We start from the raw sequence: 24054 nt of genomic DNA on the forward strand, positions 1-24054 counted from the left end.
ACTCAAGATCTCAGCTGAAACTCGTTCTGCACTCTGTATTTGTATATTTTTACTGAATCATAGCAAGAGTTTCCCATATTTGAATGAGAATATGTCTTCTCAGAACATTTCTGTGAACATATCTGCTACTTGTGAAATATAAACTATTGTGAATGCCAAAGAATTTGTATCAATTTAATTTTATTCATCACAGATACAATATTTGGATAACAGACGTCACATTTTGAGAGAGCTTTAGAAATTGGGAACCTCAAACTCTGAGATCAGAGTTTTCTAGCAAGAGAGGCAAGCAAGTCCTTGCATTGTTCCTCACTGGCTTTGGCACATGAAATCGGCAGGAGTGGATGTGTCTCCATCTCTGGATGAATGGTGCAAAAACCACCTTCACACCACAGCACTGAGCTGTAAGTATTTCTGATGATCCCTTCCACTGTTTCATGTCTCCCCAGTCCTCTCCCCATGGTGTAAGTCTGTGTAGATCCTCTGTTCTGTTTTTGCACCAGCTCTGGGTCTGGCCCAGGGTTTAGTGTTAGGACTTGATGAGGTAAGTAGGAGTAAAAAATCATCAGGCAAATTTATCTCCAGAAAGCACAAAAATCTTCACCTGTTCAGAGAGATACCAGGAAAATACACGTAATTGTGCAGGATTTCAGCACAGACTAAGTATTTCTTCTGTCCCTCATGTGCAACATCTGTCAAACAAGTCTCATTGTCTCTTTTCTAATGAATCACATCTGTTGGGAAAGTGAGAAGGATCATGCTGAGAACTGTAAATGTTCACAACTCCTACATGCTTTGAACAGACAGGGAAACATTCCAGGTTCCACACTGGTTGGAAAATGCACTGTACCTAAATCTCATAAACCATGCAAGAACAGTTAGATCCATGGTAGACACAAGTTATGTGAAATTTCTAACATAGATGGAGCCCAATTGCCCCCAGTGATAATGAATATAATTATATTGACTTCAAAGATACTTACACTAGCTGAGCATTTTGCTCTACATAATCTTGGTAACTAATTTTTAAGGTTAAGTAAAGTAAAGCAATAAAAAAATCAATAAATTTTTAAAAAAAACTCATCACAAACTTTCTAATTTTAAAACAAAATGTTCATGATCACGGAAAAACTAATCCTAGGGACAGTGTGTACGTTACCAGAGTTCCACATCAGCCCAACAAATCTGTTTCCAACACAATTTGAATAGGGACCACTGAAATTTCTATAGTTGCATAACTTACCAAAATATTTTCATTAATTATAGATTCCAGCTATTTGATTCTATTCAAGTCAGATACTTTCCCTCTTTCAGATTATTCATCTTGTTTGGAGTAGTGGCATAGTGACATTGGATGGGAATGACTGGAGGGGAGCTGGTGCCATCTAGAAGAGAAAATACTGATCAGTGAACCCTGCCTTTCTGTGGGACGTTGGTGCTGACCTATCCGTGTCAGAAACACCACTGAGACCCACAGAGCCATTAGGATGTTAGTGCATTATTAGAAATTAAAATATTCCATCTTGCTATTTCATCTTGATTCTGACTTTCATTTTAAATTACTTTCTCTCTTGTGCCCTGTTAAATTGATTTGTTGTGCTAAATTTGTGCCAAATAAATAATGAGCTTCCTAATTAGCTTATGTTGAAGCAAGGCAAGGATGAAATTATATCCAACTGTCTTAGTGTCTGGGGCCCTATGAAAAAAGCACACTGAAGATATTAGAAACTGTGCAACTCCTCAAGACATTAGTTGCTAGTATGTTGATTCCCAGTGCTTTGATGCTGCAGGGAAGTAGCTGCTTTGAATGCTTCTAAGAACACAGAGCTTAGCTCTAATCACAGCAGTCTCACAGATAGCTACAACCTACAGACAAAAATCCCAGTAAGTAATAGAAGAAAAATGTGCATTCACACGAGTCTCCTGAACAAATACCTGACACAACCCTCTGAATTAACAATTATTACTTTATTTTATTTTACCCTAAATAATCTACAGCCTAAGTAAACAGGCATAAATAACCTAAGAACCTGGGCACATTTTCAAGATTTTAAAGGGATCTGAGCTCCTATCCCATTTTTGATATAAGGTCTCAGCCTTGTACAGCAGATACAGGCAATGGAAAATTTTTACTAAAAAGATCAAGAGGGAATCTCTGCCTCTGCTTAAGACAATGGCAAAATCTTTGTTAGCCGCATTCCAACATGGATCTACAATCAACAATCAACAATCTGTGGATCTTCTAAGCTGCAGATCCACATATCCCCTAAGACAGGAAAGAATCAAAACTAAGTCTCTGGTATGTCTGTCTGCTGTTTTACACAAAACCGTGCCTGGGACACTGCAAGTTACTACTGCTATCACAAGGATTACTAGAATTACAATCTTTTACTATTACTGTTACTTTCAAAATTGCTAATATTACTTTTGTTCCTGACTTTGTGAAGAATTATTACTCTATCCAGACAATTTTTGGTATTTTTACATGGCAATATTTCTGACCAGATGTACATACATCTTTTGCTGCTCTTTTCATGCATTTTATTTAATGGGATATCCAAGAACAACATACATTTTTGTTGGAACTCACATCCCAAAAATAGTGCAGATGAAGCAGAATAAGCAACTTTAATAGCTAACCAGGGAACACACCTAATCTATCAGCCATGACAAGTATTTTCTTTCTGCATGGGAGAAGCCTCATGAAAATACATTATGAAATGTAATTAGACACATGCATTAACTCTTTTGTCAAGGAAGAGAAATACTTTTTTAGCTGCTAGAGTTTACCATTAGGTGGATAACCATATGGCATTGTTAGCTGAAGACTGAATCATGGAAAGGGAAGCTGTTCACCAGATTTAGATAGAAGCTAGTAATGTCTAACCAGCAGAAAGAGGAATTAATATTTAAACAGCATCTCTGTTTGCACCAGATGAAAATAAAAGAGAAGCATAAGTTTTTTACCTAGATAGCAAATATTTTAGAATAAGCTTATAAACCTATGATGCAAGATTTGCCTTAAAAGCCCAGAACAAAAGTCCACCTAGTTCAGTGGAACTAGACTAAAACATAAGCTAGAAAGAGGCACTGAAACAAAGAGTGAAAGAATGTAGGCATGAGGTTTATACTGAATATAGGAAAAACTTCTTCATTGAAAGGTATACTAAGAATTGGAGTAAGCTGCTCAAGGAAGTCGTTGACTTACCTGTGGCATCAATTTTCCCAATGGTTGCTGCCAATTACTGTTGTTGTCATTATTAGTATTAACATTCCTGACAACAATATGTCTAGATGGTCAAATTAGTGTTCTCAAAAAAGAAAGGAAAAGGATAAAAGCAGTGGGAGAAAACAGGTATTCTCATAAAAATATACATCACATCACAACAAATATTCAACCTGTGATCTTGAGAGATTAAATTGTTCCAGGAATAATAACACTAAGACCTCGAGTTTAGTTAAGAAAGATGAACTACAAAGCTATATAAAATAATTCATTTTAACTCAACAGATGTCCATATAATTGCTGTAATGCTAATATATAATATGAAATAAAATTGTTATCATTTACAAGTGGGTATGATCTAGGCTGTTTTACCATTACCAAACTAATGTAGGAGGAGTCCACTTCTTTTAAGGAATTTGGTCACAGTAAAGTCATATTTTTTTACTTTAATTGGTTAGGGTTTTTTTCTTTCAGGACACAATTTGGAGAATATTTGGACAATTTGGGGAAGGGCCAAAATAGAGGAATACAGGAACAGTAATTGAGATTGAAGAACTGGGTGTACAGAAATCAGAGTTGTAATAAGATCAGCTGCAAAGATTCAGTTGGGTCCCTTAGCATGCTGAGCTGTTTGGCTGATAGAGGAGTTCTGTGAAATGAGATGCATGATTGTAGGTGTAACAGGGAGGTTGCTTCATTTACACTCTTCAACACTGCCCTAAAGAGTTGCATTTCAGCTCTGGTATCTACTTCAGAGTTCCTGTGCAACACAAGACAAGTTGCCTCAATACTTTACAAATCTCTAAGTGTATGACACATTTTTTCAAGTGCCACTGAGTATGGGGGAATGTAGAACAGCAGAGCTCTCAGGGCTGCAGCTGAAGGCAATGAGAACAGGTCTTTGACATCTTCCTGTGGCATATGACAGTGAACCACTTTGTAGCAACAAAAATTGTACTATAAGTGTTTTTCTAGTTGCTGTTAAAATCATTCTCCCATCAGTGAAACAGATTCAAATACTCCTTTTAATTCACAGAAACATATGAAGTTTTATGTTTAAAGCACCTAAAAAGAATGACACATTGACAGACACCTTTAAAAAGCCTGTGAAGAAATTAATTATTCTGTCTTCACAGTAGAGTTTGAAGTGTGTACAATAAAGAAGATAAAATAAATGTTAAATAACTGCTCATGTAACCAAGCACCAACTGGTCATGGGTCACTTTGAAGAAAAACAAGTGTGCATGTAATTACAGTATCAGAAGATATAAAGTGGCAGCTGAAATGAGATTGGAGACATAATTCTGACACTGTACTGTTTAAGTGTTTGGCCTTGGAACCCCCTAATCATGTTCTTTTATCACCAAGGGTGAAGTGAATTCATTTTTTAAATCAACAGAAAGCCACTATTTAAAATAAAGCTACTGCTTGTCATTGATTAGACATAAAAGTACTTTACTCTCAGGACATATTCATGAAGCTCTTCAGCTACCTCACAGATAATCTGAAAACACTTCATAATGACACCAGGGTGATTAAACACCTCACCCAAACTCAGAGGCCAGATTGGCTAAGAAATTTTGTAAATGTTCCTGTTGGTCTGTGGAGCTGCTTGTGTGAATTTTGCAAATAAATGGAGACTTCTGCCTGTACCAGGATGCTCGCAGAACCACTGTGTCTCATGTGCAGGGCTGTATTTTTAAATAAAATATTAGCAACCTGGCAAGCAACTGGCTACACTGTGTAAAAAGTTTAAATTGTCTGTTTCTGGGATACAGTTTAGGTTAAGACACATTAGCAGGTATGAAAGATATTTGGCTCTCTTTTTAAAGCTCTGTGCTCCTTTGTCTCCCTCTTCCAACTATTTTGGAAGCACCAAGAAATGTTTTCAGAAGTGAAATGCACCATTTGAATATGCCATGCACAAGGCAAGACTGCTGATATTTCACTTGATCCCAGGTCAACCCCCATCTCCAGGCAGGAACAGAGAAACTTTTTTAGAAACTTTCAGAGCTGGTACTGAGAGAGCTGACACCAGTGCATCCCCAGATACCACCTGTCACAGTCATTGCTGCACGACCAGACTTTGCACGGGCTGTTCTTCAGCCAGCTCAATGTCACCATGGTTCCCGTTCTCAGCTGACAAAAGCTGGTACCCACCTCAGCTGGGAGGGCTCAGACCCTCTGGAGATGAGGACGCTGGTTTGGAGAGACTGTGGATGGGTGAGGGTCCTGTTTTCTGGCTGTTTGTACCAACAGCAGGGGTCCTTGTAAATACTGAGGCCCAAGAGAGAGTGTCTAACTGTAACAGCAGAATGGCTACAGAATTTAACCCAATTTCTTCCACTCCTCCTCATTTCTTATTAAATTACTTCCATTCATTGAGAAAGCTATTGGCTTTTCCTCCTCCAACACAAAATCTACAGAAATTATCACTTTAAAAGGCTGGGCAGGGGGCAGACAGAGAAGCCAGTCCTCGAGAACAGGGTCCTTGTAATTTTTTCATGAACAATGTCAGTTTTATGTCTGCTGTCACATTGTTGTGTCAGGAGAGGCATGATGTCTGAAGTGATCAGTATCAGCTTAAGGTGAAAAAAAATGAAGACTCAGACCTAAGGGCTGCTGCACAAACCATCACATACAGCCAGTTGCAGAGGAAAACAAATTTACTGAGATCTTGGCAAGAGAAAATGTTCGCTCAGGAAATCAAATCTTCCAAATAAGGTAGTAGCTTGTTTTCTGGATGGTGAGAACTATCTCTGCAGTGAGAGCCCTTTCAGTAGCATCTTGAGCTCAGTCAAGAGAGATCACTCATATCTCTGCCTTTCTTAGTCCCTATAGCCCAGCTGGCTACACTCCTATGAGACCACTCAAGCACAAACATAATCCATCACTACCTATTTTATAAACCAAACACAAAATGTCTTAAATAGCTTAATCGTGTACAAAAGGCTGCACTGCATTACTTCTTCTGCATGAACAGCTTTAAATGCCTGCTTACAAGGGATTTAGCTATGTACTTATTAAATCAGTTCTGGAACCAGGACCACCTTTGGAAGGAATGGTCAGATTGGCCCACCAGGATATTGAATGGTAGCTTTAAGCATACAAACTGGACAAGAAGAAGGTTATACCAAGAGGGTTCCTGCATCTTATGGTTAAATACCAAATGGTGAAGGTGGCCAGAAGTTGAGTTCTGGTGGATGGATGGATGGATGGATGGATGGATTGATTTGTTTTATCCTCAGAAAAATGCAAGGCATGGATGTCAGCCTCACTTAGAAAATATCCATATCCCATATTCAAGGCAGAGCTCTTGAGAAGCTTCTGATTATCCCCAACATGATACTTTTAGTGGGCTACGTACCGTCTTTTTCATGTAGACCTTCAGGTTATAAAACAAATTCTATTACTGCCCATAGCAGAGTATTGAGCACTGTGGGCAGACATAGACACCGACTGTGGGAATTAATTGGTTTAGACAAGGGCTGATTTTAAAAATGCAGCAGCAGGCTTAGCTGAAGTCTGCTGCTCCACTGTCTCACAACACCTGTCCTCTTAGTAGAAAGCAGCAGGAATGGGGCTTTGCACTAGGAAAAAAATCACATTGGGTTTTGTGAAAGTATACTCTACTGCCAAGACAAGACTACTCTGAATTATTTGCACCAGAAGACAGATCAACAATTCCTAAGAGAAGTTTTACCCTGACATGAAAAATTAAATTTCAAAACATGCTCTTCCTGAAGACTAAATTCAGCTTTTGTAAACCAAAAGACATCACACAGTAACAGTCCACATACAGTGCATGCAACAAAAGAAAGCAGATGGTTTTCACCCAGTCTCTAGGTAATTTCTAATATACAGCTTTCAAGCAAAAGTTGAGTGTTAAGCACAATTGCTGGCTAGTGGTGAGAAACCAAAGGCAGGACTCTTAGTCAAGAGTCATAATTGCTCATTAGTCAAGAAACATAATTGCTCATTTGTTCTGGACCAGCAGTACTACTGAGCAAAAGTCTGTCAGTCATGTTCTGCCTGCCACTGGACCATGAATTAGGACTCCGCAAAACTTTGCTTGCATTGGTAAATTTTCTTCAAACAAGTTCTGCTGGTTTGTCATTTGCTGTCATTTGCAAGGCTTCAGGAAATGAAAGCCTACTAGGCTACAGATTTGAGTAAAGCAGAAGCTTAAAAGAAGGCAGAAAGCATAATGTGTTTGCTTACTGTAGGGGCAGGCTACGTTCCTTCTTCTGGATGAAGGTGAACAAATGGATCTGAAAGGCATCAAGAAAATAATGAACACCGGTGCAGTGGATATTATGAAAGGAGAGGAAGCAATAGCTAGACAAGGGGAGAAAAAAGCAAAAGTATGTTGGCATACATCTTCAACTCATTTGGCTTCAAGAGATTACTTTTCAAGCAGGCTATGATCTCCCCATCACAGGAAGAACAATCCTCATGAGCACTGCTGGCAAGAAGTGTGGTGACACAGTTTGCAGGCATAACATGAGAGAGGCTGTAAGGACCCCCCATACTAACCCCAGCATGTGTTTCAGCTCCCTGCGGAGCCTCACACAGATGCTGCACAAATGGGGACCCTTTCCTCACTGGTCTTTGAACAACATTTTGTGAGATCAAATCTGAAGGCATCAGAGGGATGAGGATTTCTGCAAGGAAAATGAAAGGTGCCATGTACTTTCCCAAAGTAGTGGCAAACTGAATAGCCCAGAATGATCAGCGCTAGAGGAGAAATCAGTGAGACACATGTTTGGTAAGTGAAATACCTGGCAGACTAAAAAGTTTCTTTAAGATACTGAAAGACATAGTATCTGCAAAGCATAAGAATTTCATACATATCTGAGTTTCAGCCCAGCTCTTCACTCCCAAGATCTCCTTAAAATGATAAAATTTGGCATGCTGAGAGAAAACTTGTTTAAAAAACACACTTTGCAAATCCCTATTCCTTCTCCCTGCACTGTGAGAGAAACTCTTTCCAGATGAACACCTGGAATTTCCATTATTAGAGTCTACATGCAATGATAGTCATTAAAATGGTCTAATAATTATGCTGACTGTATTCAATAAGTTGTGAGAGTTATCTGCTCCTGGAGTGTTTCCTCTCCAGTGATTACTTTTTCCCTTTCATCAAGTGCCGCTATTATTTTATTTTCTTGGTCCCAGGGAAAAGGTGTACAGAATTAAAGTGTTAGATGAAAAGCTTTCATTCTGGTAAGTGCTTAAGGGGAAACTTGCATAAACACCAGGAGAAAATAGAAATAACTCATTTCCATTCCTTTTTTTCTGAGGAGTGACTGATTTCTCTGTCAAACAACTTAACAAGGCTGGAAAAGAAGTTGTTTCTCAAGTGAATCATAATGAGAAAAGAATGTGATTTGAGGTGGCTATTTAATTCTGACTTATGTATTGCCCTGACTTACATATTACCTTAGATCAAGTAGTTTTTACACTGAAATAAAACAGAGGCTTGGCCCAAACAAGTCATTGGAAAAGTCCTAGCTTTTAGTCAGGTCTGAAAAAGACCAACATCTTACTGGGTATGGTGAAAGAAGGCTACTGGGATTTTTTGTGTTCCAGTAACTTTTCTTAAAATTATTATTTTCACTTTTAAGTTTTCTTCTGTCTTTCTATAATGACTTTAAGACCTCCAATGTAGTTTTTGCAGCATATAAATAAATACACAACTTCACTGTACAGCTACGAGGTTTATTTTCTGATTTCATATTACCAGCATTTCACTTCAAAGACACCTCCCAGACCTACAGTCTGTAAGTAAAGAGCTATGCCTCTGATCATAAATCAGTGCAGAAATATGCAACAGTTTGTAGAATTAGAGTTGGTATGAATCCTGTTTATGGCAGATAAGCCCACAGGCCAGACAGTCCATCAGCAGAAGACCTGCCATCCTCACACTAGCAGAATTGCTAAAAGGCTGTTATGTATCCCTTATACCTCTTTTTTGCCTGTAGGACCAACAGGACAGGGCTATAGACATGTCTCATATATATAAAATGAGGGAGAAAAGTCAACAGACAGCAACCTGACACAGGATTTAAGAAAAGTGAAGAAAGCATGAACTGAGACAAAGCATTAGAACATTATAGCTGATGTTTCCTATTGGATGTAAAACATGTGTCCAAAACACCTTTGTTGTTACCAGCCAAGCAGTAGCCAAAAGATGCAGACAGAACCCCCTAATCTTGTGCTTCAACCAAGTACCACAACCAGACCACAGACATCTTGGCACTTGTGAGTGTGAGAGCCTGAAAGACCTGAAATCAAACCAAAAGAAAATTCAGTATAATGAAAAGCTTCCTTTTCCTTAAGAATATGCAATAAATTTTATGACAATTATCTTGCACTGAAGTCCTGGTCATGGAAAGGAAGAATCCACAATGGCTTGTAGAGGTGAAAGCATCTAAGGGGTTATAGTGATAGGGATAACCTTACAGTGATTACTATAAATTACAGAAGTTTGAGACTCAAAATCACAGGCACAGGTAATTAGGGCAGAAAAGTATGGCCCTGGCCCCAAAATAAAAGCTAAAGTTTTATCCATCCAACCCTATGAACCTGCAGGAGGCAAAGCAAGATAGAAAAAGAAACCCTCATGATCACCCAAGCTGATGAAAAATGTGTGTAGTTTGCCCCAAACAGGAAAAGCTATTTGGCTGCAAACATGATGGGTGTCTGGAGGGCTCCCCCAGGTCAATGGCACCTCCTCTACATTTCAGCTAGGAGCTGCATCTCCTCCTTCTTCTGGATTTAACTGCCCAGATCTAGAGGCCAGATTGCAACAAGAGGACAATGGGAAGCAAATTATGGAAGCACAGAAAATCTTCCCCCTGACTCTAGAGCTAAATTAAAAAAAAAAAAATCATGACAGCTCATCTGAAAGACAAATAACAGCTTGTTTTTAATTATCTAAGGAACACTTTTTTATATCATGCAAGGAAAAATACCCAGCAAAAAGGACATTAAACAACTATTAAGGATGCCAAAGAGCAGACAGAAGTGACGGCTAATCTGGACCTATGAAGTGACAATGCTGACCCTTTTCTGCTTTTGCTTAAAATGTCTTCAAATACTTCTTATGAGCTGGGGGATTTTGGCAGGTTTTTTTTTTTTTTTTTTTTGTTTTCCTTCAGTTATTTATTTTGCTTTTAAATACATCATACATCTATTTGTTTATGGGTTTATGTTTGTTTGTTTTTACAACCCATTAGGTTTATAAACTCTCTTCTATATGTCTATTTCATTTATTTGAACTACAATAGATCAGACAGGATTAGTTGCTTAGCAACTTTTCAGTGACAGAATGTATTTTGGAGAATTTGCAATGCTCATACTAGAGGTCAGAAAATTTTATAACATCATAAGCCAACCAGAAAATATGTTTCAACAACAAAGATTTCTTCCAAGGTTTCTATTTCAATAAGAGAGGATTTCAGAATACCACCAGAATGTTCTTCTGGAAAAGGGATAACATATATTTAAAATGCAGAAAGTAATCGGAAGGCAGGAAAATATGAGTAGGTTTGGATGAAGTAGCATTATACCTTTCATAAGTGCATTTCATATCTTCCTGCAGTGCAGCTGTACTCTTTCCTTCTGCACGGGCTGCATTCTTGTATTTGGAAGGATAAACAGAATAAAAAAATCTAGCTTTCTGAAAGTCTAATCAATTTTGATTTCTACCTGCCAATAAGTACAAAAGAGGCTAACAAATAATGTCACAATTAAAAAATAGAATGTACTAAGGGAACAGAAGATATTTTATGCAGTGCTGAGGATGCTGTAGATTGGTTGAAAAAAATTCCCTCTGATGGCAGATTAGATGGTGTCTCTTTTGTGATATTTCCTGATTTAAAAAACATTCTTGAATTAGTTTTGCATGACACTTAGATACTGTACCTTGGCACACAAAAACCACATCATCCTCTGGTCTTTCCCAGAAACATTTCTAACTTTCATGCTTGGATTACAGTGTGCAGTATATCACACCTGGATTCCACAAACCTGGAGATGAAAGGCATCAGTTCTGTGTTGGTTTGGGCTGCTTTATTGTTCGTTTGTTGGATTTTTTTAATGCTTGCCTTAATGTTCTTGGGATCATTATGCATAACAGAATGAGTTAATACTTAAGTTGGTCTCTGCAGCACCCAAGATGCAAGGGTATAACATAAACCCAAAATGCTTTTTGCACTGGCGTTCAGCTGATAAAATATACCTTTTAGGAATGTGCTACTTCCATCCTACTCCAAGTGTCCTTATGGAAATCATGTATGGTTCTTCCTTTTTAAGACTCTAGAAAGGAGCTGAATACCAAAATTAAAGTAACACAAGCTTTGTTTTAATAGAAAATTTTCCCAAGTATAAGGTAGGAATCCTTCCCCAAAATTCTTCAGTGGTGTTTTCTCCTGGATATATCAACAGTACTCTGCATTCTTGGTTTGCCAAGTTCCTTTGCCTTTCTCTGGCAAAAACTGGGCCAGGAGACGATACACACTAACTGAAAAACTGAAAACCACAGGAAAAATTTAGGAAAATTGTTGTTAGTGAAACCAGATACGCTCAGCAAGCTTTCAAAGATAACAAGCTCCCAGCCAACTTTACAAATACTATTTTTGGCTGCTTCCTGCCTTATATAATCACTTCCCTAAGGTCAGACAGTTTAATGCATTTTTTAGCCTATATGGATGACTACACAACACCTCAAGTAAGGGAAAAGACAATCAGGTCTCTTTCCTCCTGTTATTTCCAGCATTATTTTAGAAACTTGTTTCAGAGAAAGAGAGGAAACCACTGCATCATTACAGTGGTCAGAAGTAGCCACCAGGTGTTGTTTGTCTGCTAACAGAGTACTGAGTAGTAATAGAGAAAAATGAGGTTTAGAGATAATTAATTTCCAGAGACAGAGCACTGTTTATGAATAATATAATTTACTCTATCTCTTTTAGGCAGCATCTTAGATTGAGATTTACATTATTCAAGGGTTTTTTGAGGAAGAGTTCACAGTCATTTTTCAGCAAGAAAACTAGCAATTTCTTCTAAGTAATCACTCATATGAATAAAACTGCACTTTGATGTTTCACCATTTTAAGTTTAGCTAAGTTTTTGATGACTATTTTAACAGAGTAAAATAATATGACTGTTGCATGGTATTAGTGCATTGGCTAGACAGCAAAAGCTCTAGTTAATGTTCCAGTACAGATTCACATCCTTAAAAATTAATGAAACATTCATCTTTGCGAGTGGAACTTTCCATGCAGAATGTCACAGTTACAGTTTTTGAAAAACTGAGCCAGTTTTCATCTACTGCTTTCAAGTCAGCTAAAGGTGACTCTTTCCTTTCATTACCTTTCATTGCCTTTCATTTCCTTTCTTTTCATTTCCTTCATTCCAGAGGAAAGATTCAAATACACTGCAGAGTCCTTAATGGTGGGCCAATACCTCTAAAAGGTCTGACTGCAGAGCTGCACTGCAGTTTCAGGCTTTATTTGCCGGTGGCACAGGGCCTGCAGGAGCCTTGAGGGACATGGCAAGGAAATGGGAGGCTTTGCAGCCTTCCTATCAGGCACTACAAGACAAAAATCTGCACTGTCACCTCAAAAACAGCTCGTCATGCCAATTCCACCTGCTGCAGCTGATGGAGGGCTCATTCTGCAGAGACTCAGGTCTGGCAGAAGATGAGCCAGTTGTCTTCCAAGAGCTGCATTAAACCAATGGGCTTAAGTTATACCTGAGTGGAAAAGCTGCACAGTAAAAAGCACTTATACCCGCTTGAAATTATCTGCCCAGGAGAAAATGATCCTTTTTCCACTGAGAGAAGCGGAGCTTCAGGATGCTGCATCACAAAACATATATTACGTCCTCGGGAACAGACAGGTCCATAAACTGGGAGCTGGAAATGGATCACGTGACAGCTCCTTATTTTTACTCCAACAGTATGATTTACTTCAATCTCTTCGGTTCCTGTCCAATGCAATGAGTGTAAGTTGATAATGACAAAAATGCTTAGAAGGTGCCTTATGTGATTTCAAAGGCAAGCAGCTGGGATATTTAATGCCTGACAGTGAACCCTCCCTTTGTTCTCAAACTGCTCTGACTGAACAAATCTCACTTGCATGCCGTCTGCTAAACATCCTTGCTCAAAATGAGTATGCAAATTGTTATTTCCCTGCATCTATTTGCAAGAACCATCCAAAATGACCAGCTTAAAAAATAAATAAAAGAAATCAAAAATTTTCAGTCTGACACTTGTTTGTCACGTGCCTAAATCAAAACAAAAAAATCAAAGACAGGAAAAAGTCTTCTTATATACAACAAGCTCAGTGTTTGCTGCATTCTTTGACTGTGATCTGAAGCAGCCCATTCAGACTTCCAGAAGAGGGCCACATTGGAGCTACACAGATATTTCCCCAGCTGGAGGCAGTTTGCTAAACGCTGATTGTTCTGGGAGAGAAACAACCATATACGCCCACACTGAGAAAGCACCTTCTTCAGTAACATTCTCTGTTCAGTCCACTGCCTCATTGCATTTCCAAAAGTATGGGCACTCCAGAAATCTGTCTCCCAAAATCTTTTCCAAGCACTGCTTTAATTGTTTGGTTCATGTTTTGGTAGCATCCAGTGAATTCAGCTCAACTTGGCAAGGAGTTTTTCTCCCATATATGTATTTTCCCCATATGGTAATTTACCAAAAATAATGGGCAGAAACATTAGCCAACTAAATTAATAATAGCATGATTTTAAACACATAAATGAACAAGATTAAAAGATTTTGAGACTGCCAGTAAACTGTTACATAGGTGTACCAAGAGACTGTTTTTTCCTTTTTGAGAGCCATTCCTTTCTAACTCCAGAGAAGCAAAAGCCTGTACCTTGGTCTGATGTATTATAAGTGCCTGGAAGCAAATGTCATAACATGTAGAGACTGGGGAGTCACTCACTGGCTTCCATCTATAACTGCAGAGATTTTCAATTCCAAAATCTGATGATGATGACAGTACTCCTTAGTTACTAAAACTTCACATTCATGGAAGGCTTTAAAAATTGGACCACAATGAATTAGAGGCACTTTAGGACAATATTAAGTCAATAAAAAGAAGGTTTTTAACTGACATCAATTGCACTTGTCACAAATTATAAAGAGCTGAAAAAAAGAAGACACTGCAGAAAATTGTTATGGCAATAGCTCTTTCATTGAGAAAATCTGATCACATCTCAGTCCTACTCAACACATGTACAGGTGTCCTGGTTTCAGTCAGGGTAGCATTAATTTCCCCTCAGTAACTGTTCCATTGCTGTGTTTTGGATTCAGAATGAGATTGGTGTTGATAACACTGATATTTTGGGTTTTGCTGGGCCATGTTAATCCTAAATCAAGGACTTCTTTTTTCCCTATCTCAAACAAAATCAGAAAGGAGCATAGCTGGGACAGATGACCTAAACTGATTGAAGGGATATTTCACACCATGGGACATCATGTCCACTATATAAATTGAGGGAGTTACCCAGAGGGTGGCCATTCTGGATTTGGGAATAGGATCTGGCATTAGTCAGAGCAGGAAGAGAAATTATCTTGTCCATCACTTGTTTGGATCTTTTCCTTTCCCAATATTATTATTATTATTACATCATCTATTATTTACCATTTTTATTGTATTTTACTTTGATTTTAAATATTTTAAATTGATTTTAAATATTAAACTGTTCTTATCTCAAACTACAAGTTTCACTTTTGATTCTCCTCCCCATTCACTGTGGGGTGGAAGTGATAATGGAGTGCTGAGCAAAATACTGCATGGTGCTTAGTTTTCCATCTGAGTTTAAAGCACAACAACAGGATCAAAGCATATTACTCAATCCTCAGTACAAGCCTTTTTGGATTGTTCAGGTAATGCATTAAACCCAGAGACACACACATGCCCAAAGGCACACAGATGATCTTTACCAAGTGAGGTCAAATCCAGGGCTGCTTCTGGCATGATTAGACTGTGTTTTGTGCTGTCTACACAACATACAGCACCAGTCTATGCCTCATTGCTGAGGTTGCAGGATTTATGCACAGGTCCCAGAAGCAGCATAGTCTGGTTATTTTTCATCTTATCTTCACTGAGGGAGACCAGGCTGACAGTTTTTAATCTCAGTTGGCATTAGCTGATCTCTTAATAGATGCGAAGTCAGAATCTGTCCCACAGATATTTAACTAAAATTAAGCTTTCACAGCAAATTTTAGATTTTACTTAGAACTACAGTAACATCTAGATAACTCTTGACCGTACTGAAGACCAGTTTAACAGCATTTTCATCCAAGTAGTTGTTTAACTTCTTTTGTTTAACTTCTTCAACTGAGCTGCAGCGAGGAAAAGGATAATTCCCAACAGTCAGATGCTGGCTTAAGAAGTGGTAAAAGGATCTGGCCTTGGCCTCATCCTTCATCAAAGCTATTGGTGATAGAAGGTCCCCATTTCCCTTTAGCAGAAATGTAATTAACAAAGTGAGGCAGAAAAATAAATAAAAGACATCATTTTTAACGTGGGGAGAGATGATGACAGGAAGAGTGTAGGCTGAAGGATGTGATCAAGACTGGCACTGCAAAGGAAAACAGGACTCCATGGAATGGGGCCCTATGTCCTGCCTCACTGGATAACTTGGTGCTATCCACAAAACTTTGTAAACCATAGACTGCTTGGGGATTTTTTTTGTCTGGGAAGTATTGAAGGTCAAGGTAGATACTTGAGAATGGGTAACAGTTTATCCATTAGAAGATTGCACACCTTGCATTGCCTGTGAGTAGCACTGCTGTATCCGTGAGGGTTGTGGTGGGATGGACCATGCACATCTGGAGCCACGGGATTGAATCAACCAAACGAGGAGACACCACAGTAGAATGTGATTCCTGACTGAGAGCAGAGCATGTGTTAAGATGAGAGTGTTAAACCAGAATCTTAAACTGGGTCATAGTTCAGCCATCTATGGCTTTTAATTTAACATATATTTACTTTTAAGGTCTGTTATGATATTTGTGTCTAAAAGATTAGACTGTTATTACTAATATATCTCCATTTCCATAAGTCTGCAGATCCCACTCAGACAAAATTTCCCATGTAATAAATTTGAAGGGCATGTAATATTTGACCCAGTATAAATAAGTAAAAATAAACTTTCAAGTGTTGTTTTTTTTAATTCAGAGGTAGAAATTCTTTCTGTGTTTTTCAAAGAGGATTACTATGATGCAAAACAGCTTGAAGTCAATCACACTGTCACTAGATAACTGTCTTTGCTATGTTTTTAAGGAGATGGAACCAGTACACTAATTACCAGCCATCTGTGATGGGAGCTAGGGATTCACTCTCTCTCTTCCCTTCCTGCTTTTATATGTAGACAGATTCAGATCAGAATCCCTGGAGCATCAGCCAAGGGATAAAAGCACATGAAGAAGGTCCCTGTTGTGAGCTGATATGTGTCCCACAAGTGAACATCAAAAAAAGGATTGGCTAATCATCAGGTTTCTTTTGAATATTAAGGACAGTGAAAGAGCTTGTGTCTTCCTGCTGATCCTGTGATGCAACTACTGAACCATAGGCCAAATCCACAGAGCAGCACTGAAACCCAGCTGGCATCTGCAGGAGCCAGGGAGGCTTGTACCCAGCAGCTGACCCCCTGACAGCTCCAGCCACTGGTGGGACAGTGGGATACATTCAGGCTGTGCACACAGAGGTTTCCAAAGCTTGCAGGCCCTGAGGAGGGCAGAGAGGCACAGAGATGGGCCTTGCTGTTCAGACAGCCCCTGTCACCACAGCAGGGACTGTCATTCCTGGTAGGTGAACAGGGATCAGGAGAACACAGGTCAGCTGAATTTTCCTAGAAGTGAGAGCATTCCTTTGCCAGACTGCTCTACTTAGGACCTCTTAATTTTTACAGATTCATATAAAATAAAAGTAATCCTGAAGTCGTAAGTCAGACAACTGCATGTTAAAGCACTACCAGACAGAAAACCTTAAAATAAATTCTCCTCTGGAAAATGTCAGCCTATGAGGCTATAGGGATCATGTAATGATATTTCAGCACCAGTAATCTTTGGGAGAGACTGCCTCATCTACAAACTGTTTCTCTGTCTTTAGAAAGAACTTGAGCTGAATTTTTGAGATTATTGCTCAAACACATATGGTCTTAGCACAAAGCTATCTGTGACATACATTACAAATTCCTCTCTTTTCCAGACCAAATGAGCTGAAAAGAGTTTTTCCTACATGAAAAAGATAGAAATTACACTGGCTGTTTCATAAAAATATTTCCAAACTAGAATATCATTAAAGACTAAACGGCCCAAAACTTTTAAGCATTCACATTTTGCTGGACGAAAAAAGGTGCAAGTGATGGGCAATTTTAGGAAAGAAGAATGATAACAGCTGAAATGGGAGAAAGGTGTTTGAGCTTGTTTCCAGCAAAAAGAAATCTCAAGGAAATCATCAAAATAGCAGTAAAAGCTTTTTTTATCCCAACAGTAACATTGTGGTTTGAAATTTGGGGAAGTCAGCATATTTTCAGATTCTCTGTGAACCCTTTCCAAAGCAGATTTATCAGGTGACGTAAGGAAAGTTGGGGTACCCTGTTTACCTGCCCCTCTACCAGCATCAGCTATCACATAAAAATCCTGTGTGATGGCTAATACACACACACATACACACACACCAGCTCACACTTCCTTCTGTTCCACCTGCTTCTACTCTAATCCTGAATTCCACTGGAGCTCATGGGGATTTTATCTGATAAGATTAGGTCCACAGTATTCTGCAAGGCACGTAGAATATCACGCTCCAGGACACCATGTTTCAGAATTGGGATACAGAACAAAAGTGAGGGATTTTCTTATGTGAAGGGAGAAAGAAAAATCAAGCTCTTAGCATTGTTGGAACCTGAAAATTGTCTCTGTGAGTTGTGAGGATGTAAAGAGATACAGATCTTCTCTATCTTTTTTCCAAGCTGATTCACTCCTCAGCGGTATAAATTTTCTTTATGTGCAACTGCTATCTCTTAAATGGATCTTGCTGTGGATATAATAGGAAACTTTAACTTGCTTCTAAAAACATAATTATGGGTGCAAATTCAGGGAGCAGCCTGATATTGCAAACCGATAATGCCATTCCCTGTGCCTACACTGGTGCTATAAATCAGAATTAATGACATTGAAATCAGTAAAGATTCAGTGATATAAAAGAAGTTGGAAGAATATCAGGATCATTGCAGAGAGCCCTGACTTTAGCAAGTGCTTCATTTTGGCATGGGGTTTGTTGTTTGTATTCATTTTTCTCTTGACATTCTTCAGTCCACAATGAAATTGCTTCTCTTAAGAAGGGGAATCCATGTAAAGTTGCAAGCTGCCCTGTTTCATGCTTCCCTTAGGCACACCATTGTACCCAGCCCTGCACAAAGTCCCAGGGAGGCAAGTTTACAATTTACTATGATGAAGTGGCTCATGCTGAGACTGTGCCTGGTTGTGCAAGAAATTAAAAGCAAACACTTCAACACACACCAAAAAAACCTACCCAAATTCACTGAACTTCTTTGTGTAACAACGACTCACCTTTCATAAATTAATGAGCAGGACAAAGAATTCTCCTTTGCTTTTGCCTCAAGCTCATCCTTCACCAATAACCAGTTCACAATTACTTACATTCTTGATTTTCTTTTGCTTATGTTTCTTGGAACTGCTTCTCCTCTGTTCACTTACTAAGATTTTGTCATCCATGGTATTTTCCAAGGAACAACTCTGTCCAACCAAGAAGAGGCCAAGATTTGGTAAATGGGCCATGATTTCATCAGCCATCCTAATGGAATTCTGGACCAAAGTATGAGGGGCAACATGGGAGAGATAAGTCCCAAACCTGCCACTGTCTACCAGATAGTTCTAGTTCACCTGTCTGGTCTGTCTCAACTCTCTGCCTGTAAAATAAGAATGATGACAAAATGGAAACCAGTGAAGATAGGTTTTCAGAAACCTCTAGAGGCTTTGCTTGGTGGAAAATAATGTCATATAGTAAACCTCAAAAAAGAGCTGGCTGACTAAAACTGTATTCATCCAGACCTTTTCCACTGAAGTCAATACCAGCTCCGTCATAGTTTTAATGTTAACATTTCCTGAGCTTGTGACTGTAGTAGCTGAATCTGCAGAGTTCTCAATAGGATTTTTGAAAGGCTGCTAAAGAAATATTTAAATTATTTATACCAGTTTATATTTGGGCTAACCTTCCTATACCACATCTGAAAAAATGCAGACAGAAGATTTATTTAGGAAATTATCTTTTCCACAAATATGAATTCAAAAATGCTAGGAAAGAAGGTATTCTACCACGTTGGGCAAAATGACAAAATGTCCTCTTAAATGTTTCAAGGACCTCCCCCATTTTAAGTTCTGAAAGACATGGTTTAAAACAAGGTAATTTTGAAACCTACTAAGAAGTTTGTCTCTGGTCATCTTTTCTGCATTTTAGACATTTCATTCTCAGTCTTCCCAAAAAGAAGTCAATATCAAGCTGTTATCAGTTGCAGTGGATGCAATGTTGTCCTCTTCCAATTAGCTGAATCCATGAAACTGCAATCTCAGTACCTTATCAGGGCAAATTTTGCCAGGCAGTAAAACACAGCAAAGTGCCCTGGGCCAGACTGCAGATTGCAGAGGAGGCACACACAGACAAGGCTGGCACGGTCTCTTCCATAGGGAATTGGGGCGCAGCCACTCCAGAGAGTATGGGAAGGATATACCAACACAACAAAGTACAGTAATGATGTACCAGCAGGGGCTTCCTGGGCAGGGGAGGGATCTCATTGCAGTGAGATGCCCTCCAGTCTCCTCCTCCCTGAGAGCAGAACTTGTCAGATCTACCCAGTGCCTTTCTCCGCCAGGAGGTACAACCACGGTTGACTTCTGAAGCAGAAAAGTTATAAAAATGTAATGGGGAAGCTGGAGAAAAGGAGAGATGACAGCAATGTTAGCACATCTTAATTGCAGAGAATTTTGCCCTCGAGCCTTCACATGCCTTTGCACATCACTGTCACTCTGAAGTGGGAATGATCTTGAGAGCAGAAGCAAAGCTTTAAATGCATGTTTATATATATATATATATACATATATATGTGTGTATGTGCGTATATTTGTGTAAAATTATTAAAAATGCAACTGTGTCCCCTAGTCTGAGAGTTTCAGAATATCTAATTTATCTTCAGTGAAAACACAGAGGCACAGAGCAATGAACATCCCCTGCTGTTAGCTGTTTTTGAAAAGAGCCTCGCTTAGCTTTTCAGACGTCTCCTCCTCACAGCAGTATTGCCCTGTAATTTCAAGTCATAAAACTAATACTGAGAGCAAACTAGAGTAAATACAGCTGCCACACTTTACTCCCACCCCTAGACATTCCTCATCTGTCTTTCTGGAGGGAGTCCCTTTAGAGGCTCACCCATGCAGACTTTATCTGTCTCCACAGTGCCTGACACAGCTGAGGGATTATTTTCCTCAGGCAGGGCTGCAGAGGGTTCAGAAGAGCTGGTGTATTACCTGCTTTGCTGGTTTCCCCCTCATGTCAATCACCTGGTTTTGTACATTAAAAAGGCCATGGTGGTGTCCCAGTAAATGACGCTATCACTGCAGAGGCCTTTGGAGGATCATTAAGAAACATTGCAATTGAGGAGGTGGGAGTGAAAAATACATCAGATTGGCTAGATGGGCTGTATAAGCACTTTCATTAGAGGTCTATTGTGAAATCCAGGGAAGGAAAATCTAAAAGGGGAAGATGATCAGGCCCCTGTATCACTGCCCAGATGCATCTTCCCAGGAGCAGGGAAGAAGAGGCAGGATTGCAGCTCTGTATCTGCCTCTTCCCTCTGTCTCATGCTGCTAACACAGCAGCAATGCTGGAAAGATTATTACCTGGATGTATCTACACCAAAAGTCAAGGAAGACGACAAAGAGGAGAAAATAAGAGGGATGGTGCTTTTATGCAGGGACAGAGTGACACACTAAATCGGAGAGGAGGAAGCACCTGCCCCATCTGCCCCAAGCAAGTGGCAAGCAGTGAAGGTGGATGCACCAACAGAGAATGCACCTGCATGGTCCCTGTACCACAGCATCTGCTGCAGGTTTGCGCCACCAGCATCTCTGCAGCAAGGGCATACAGGTGGCCCGGACTTCCAGCACATCCTTAAACGTCAGGGGACCTGCAAGGTGCTGGAATGCAGTCTCCTTTGAAACAGACAAACCATGTCCAACAAGACCACCTCAGGAGAACACTCCTTGAGATTTCCCCATAATCACCAAGTACCACAGTAATTTGCATGGCCTCATCCCATTCTCAGAGCAATTCAAAGCACAGAGGTAAATCTTTGTCACCTATTCAAGAGAAGCTTAAAATTTATTGAATGGAAAAGGTGCATTTATTGCAGGTCTTTCTGCATGCTAAGTATGAGTCAGCATCACTACAGATCTTTATAAGGGGCAGGGCTTTTGTATTTCTTATTTCTGCGTTTTCTACAAAACACAGATATGTAAGGATAATAATCCAGATGCTGCCTGTACTAGGTGCTCAATTTCTGCATTATTCATGAACAAAAACCCCTGCTAAAAGGTAATAGAGCCTAATGTGAGAACAAAAAGCTCAAGCAACATGATTTGTACCTAAAAGGAATTAACTGAACAAATCAATATGCCTGCCTAGAAAATTAATCTATATATCCAAAACAAGCAAAAGAGGAGTTAAATTGCAGACATAGTCCCCTCTTTTTGAATGAGTCCTATTGATTTTGTCCAATCCTTCCAAAGAAAAATGATAGTAGAAAGCAGCTTGACAAGGCAAAGACACAGACATGCTGACAGAAATCCCACTTGGAGCAGAAGGCTATACTGTGGACCTTCAGAGATTACTTTCCACAACTCTATGTTTTTATGAAAAGCACTGAAAGCTTCTCCCTAAAGAGCGTTGAATGAGCATCCTGAAGCCCCATGGATTTGAGAGCATTGAGCCTTCTTGATATCAGTCACAAAATTCAATTCTTATTTAACATAACGTCAAAATATGTCTGATAGCAAAGCTGCCATTCTACCCAATTACTGTTCACTAAAAATCTATAAAAACCAACTATCCTATTACATCACTAATCTTCTATATGCAAAAAAGTAACTCATATGCTGAAGCCCTTAAATGACCACTTCCAGGGGTCTGATCAGTTCAGTACAAAGCAGAGAAACACCTTTAAAAATGAACAATTATTTCTGAAAGCAATACCTATCAGTAATAAGCTGAGCACTCTCTAGATGCATAATTTAATCTCACAGTCCATTAACTTTCCCTCTTCTTAGACTGCCACTGGACTGTCATCATCTTGTAATCTTTAATACATTGTGGGAATACTTCAACCTTTAATCTTTAGGATCTCATAATTTCTTCTCTGATACCTTATGTTCTCTGGGTTTAAATAAAATAAAGCTGAAAAAAACCCAATTCATTCATGTATTTTGGTTGACAGCCAAAAAACAAGATTTTTTGAAAGAACATCAAGAGCAGGAAGAAAACATCCTGTATGAAAGCCCATCAGTTTCCCAGAGAGACTGTAATTAAGTCGCAGTTCATAGAAACATAAGAATTTTTTGTTTATTAAGAAAATAGAAATACAAAATTGTCAAAATGTCTCCCACTAGAGAGAACCAAAGAACACTGCTTAAGGGGGAGTGAAACATTATCCTACAACAAAATATGCACTTATTTTTTAACAAGGAATGCACCTCATCTAACCGCTGGTCAGCACTCTTTACCATAAAATAACAATAAAACTAAGAGATTCAAACAGATAACAGGAAACAATTTTAAGAATCTTTTTAGAAAAAGGTAACAGTAAAGGCTTTCATTAAATAAAAAAAAATTAAAAGAAAAGGAATTTTACTCACTTTTTTCTTTCTGATATTATAGCTTAAACCAAGTATGTTTCTCATAACTGAAAATGTAGAGTTGGGCAGGGGTGTTTACTTCAGCCATGAGTCTGATTGTCACAAGGCAAATCACAACAATCCAAAGCTGACTACAGTCTGAAGATATGCAGCTCCTTCCTTGACTTTTTGGAAAAAATGGCCCCTGCACAACTATTCCTTGAATAGCAATTAACAATTTTGCCCAGTTTTGTGCTTGTCCAGGCATGTCTCCTTGATGTCTTTTCAGGAGTTTTACTTTTTCTGTTTTTAAGAGGGCAATGAGAGGAGTCTAAAATATACATGTACGCAAAGCAGAAAATATGTAGTGCAGAACATTGCTGCTGTGCTGTTCCCTAGCCTCTGTTTAAAGGTGTTGAACAGCTTATTAATTTCTGACTGATGCTGAAAATTGAGCAGATATCTTCATTGAACTTCCCACAATGCAAACCATAGCTTAGTTTTTTTTCCCTGGGAGGTGACAACTAATTCAGAAGCCATTGATGTATATAAGGAGATTAATTTGTTCCATCTGATTTGTATTCCCTTGCAGCCAGTAACAATGAATGTAATTTACCATCATGTTGCCCAACTGTCTCAAGCTACTTGCAGTAGTCTTTTCATCAACAGGTTTGGCTTCTTTGCTATTCAAATCCCTTCATTTGGTGATAGCTTAAACCACAGCATGTTTAGGAAGGGTATTCTCCTCTAGGTAAATTAACACCAATTGACTCCTGGTAGCAGTCAATACATGAAATGGGGCATAGGAGGTAAATTATTATGTGGGTTGTATATGGCATTCTTACACATCTATGAAAGTGAAATTGACTGACTTTTTCCCCATCAACACAGC

General features: G+C 39.0%; 1 long non-coding RNA gene across 1 annotated transcript; it reads right to left on the reverse strand.

Annotated features, from left to right (window-relative positions):
* Window positions 1-417: 417 nt before the first annotated feature.
* LOC139589471 (uncharacterized) lies at window positions 418-23292 on the reverse strand. The gene is made up of 4 exons (XR_011679023.1): window positions 23184-23292; window positions 7448-7497; window positions 1244-1385; window positions 418-604 (listed from the first exon to the last, which is right to left on the reverse strand). It is a non-coding gene; the product is annotated as an uncharacterized lncRNA (long non-coding RNA).
* Between the last annotated feature and the right edge of the window lie 762 nt (window positions 23293-24054).

The sequence above is a fragment of the Agelaius tricolor genome, unplaced genomic scaffold, assembly GCF_023055355.1.
Source record: "Agelaius tricolor isolate 1412-34295 unplaced genomic scaffold, bAgeTri1.0.p SCAF_4, whole genome shotgun sequence".
Taxonomy (NCBI): domain Eukaryota; kingdom Metazoa; phylum Chordata; class Aves; order Passeriformes; family Icteridae; genus Agelaius; species Agelaius tricolor.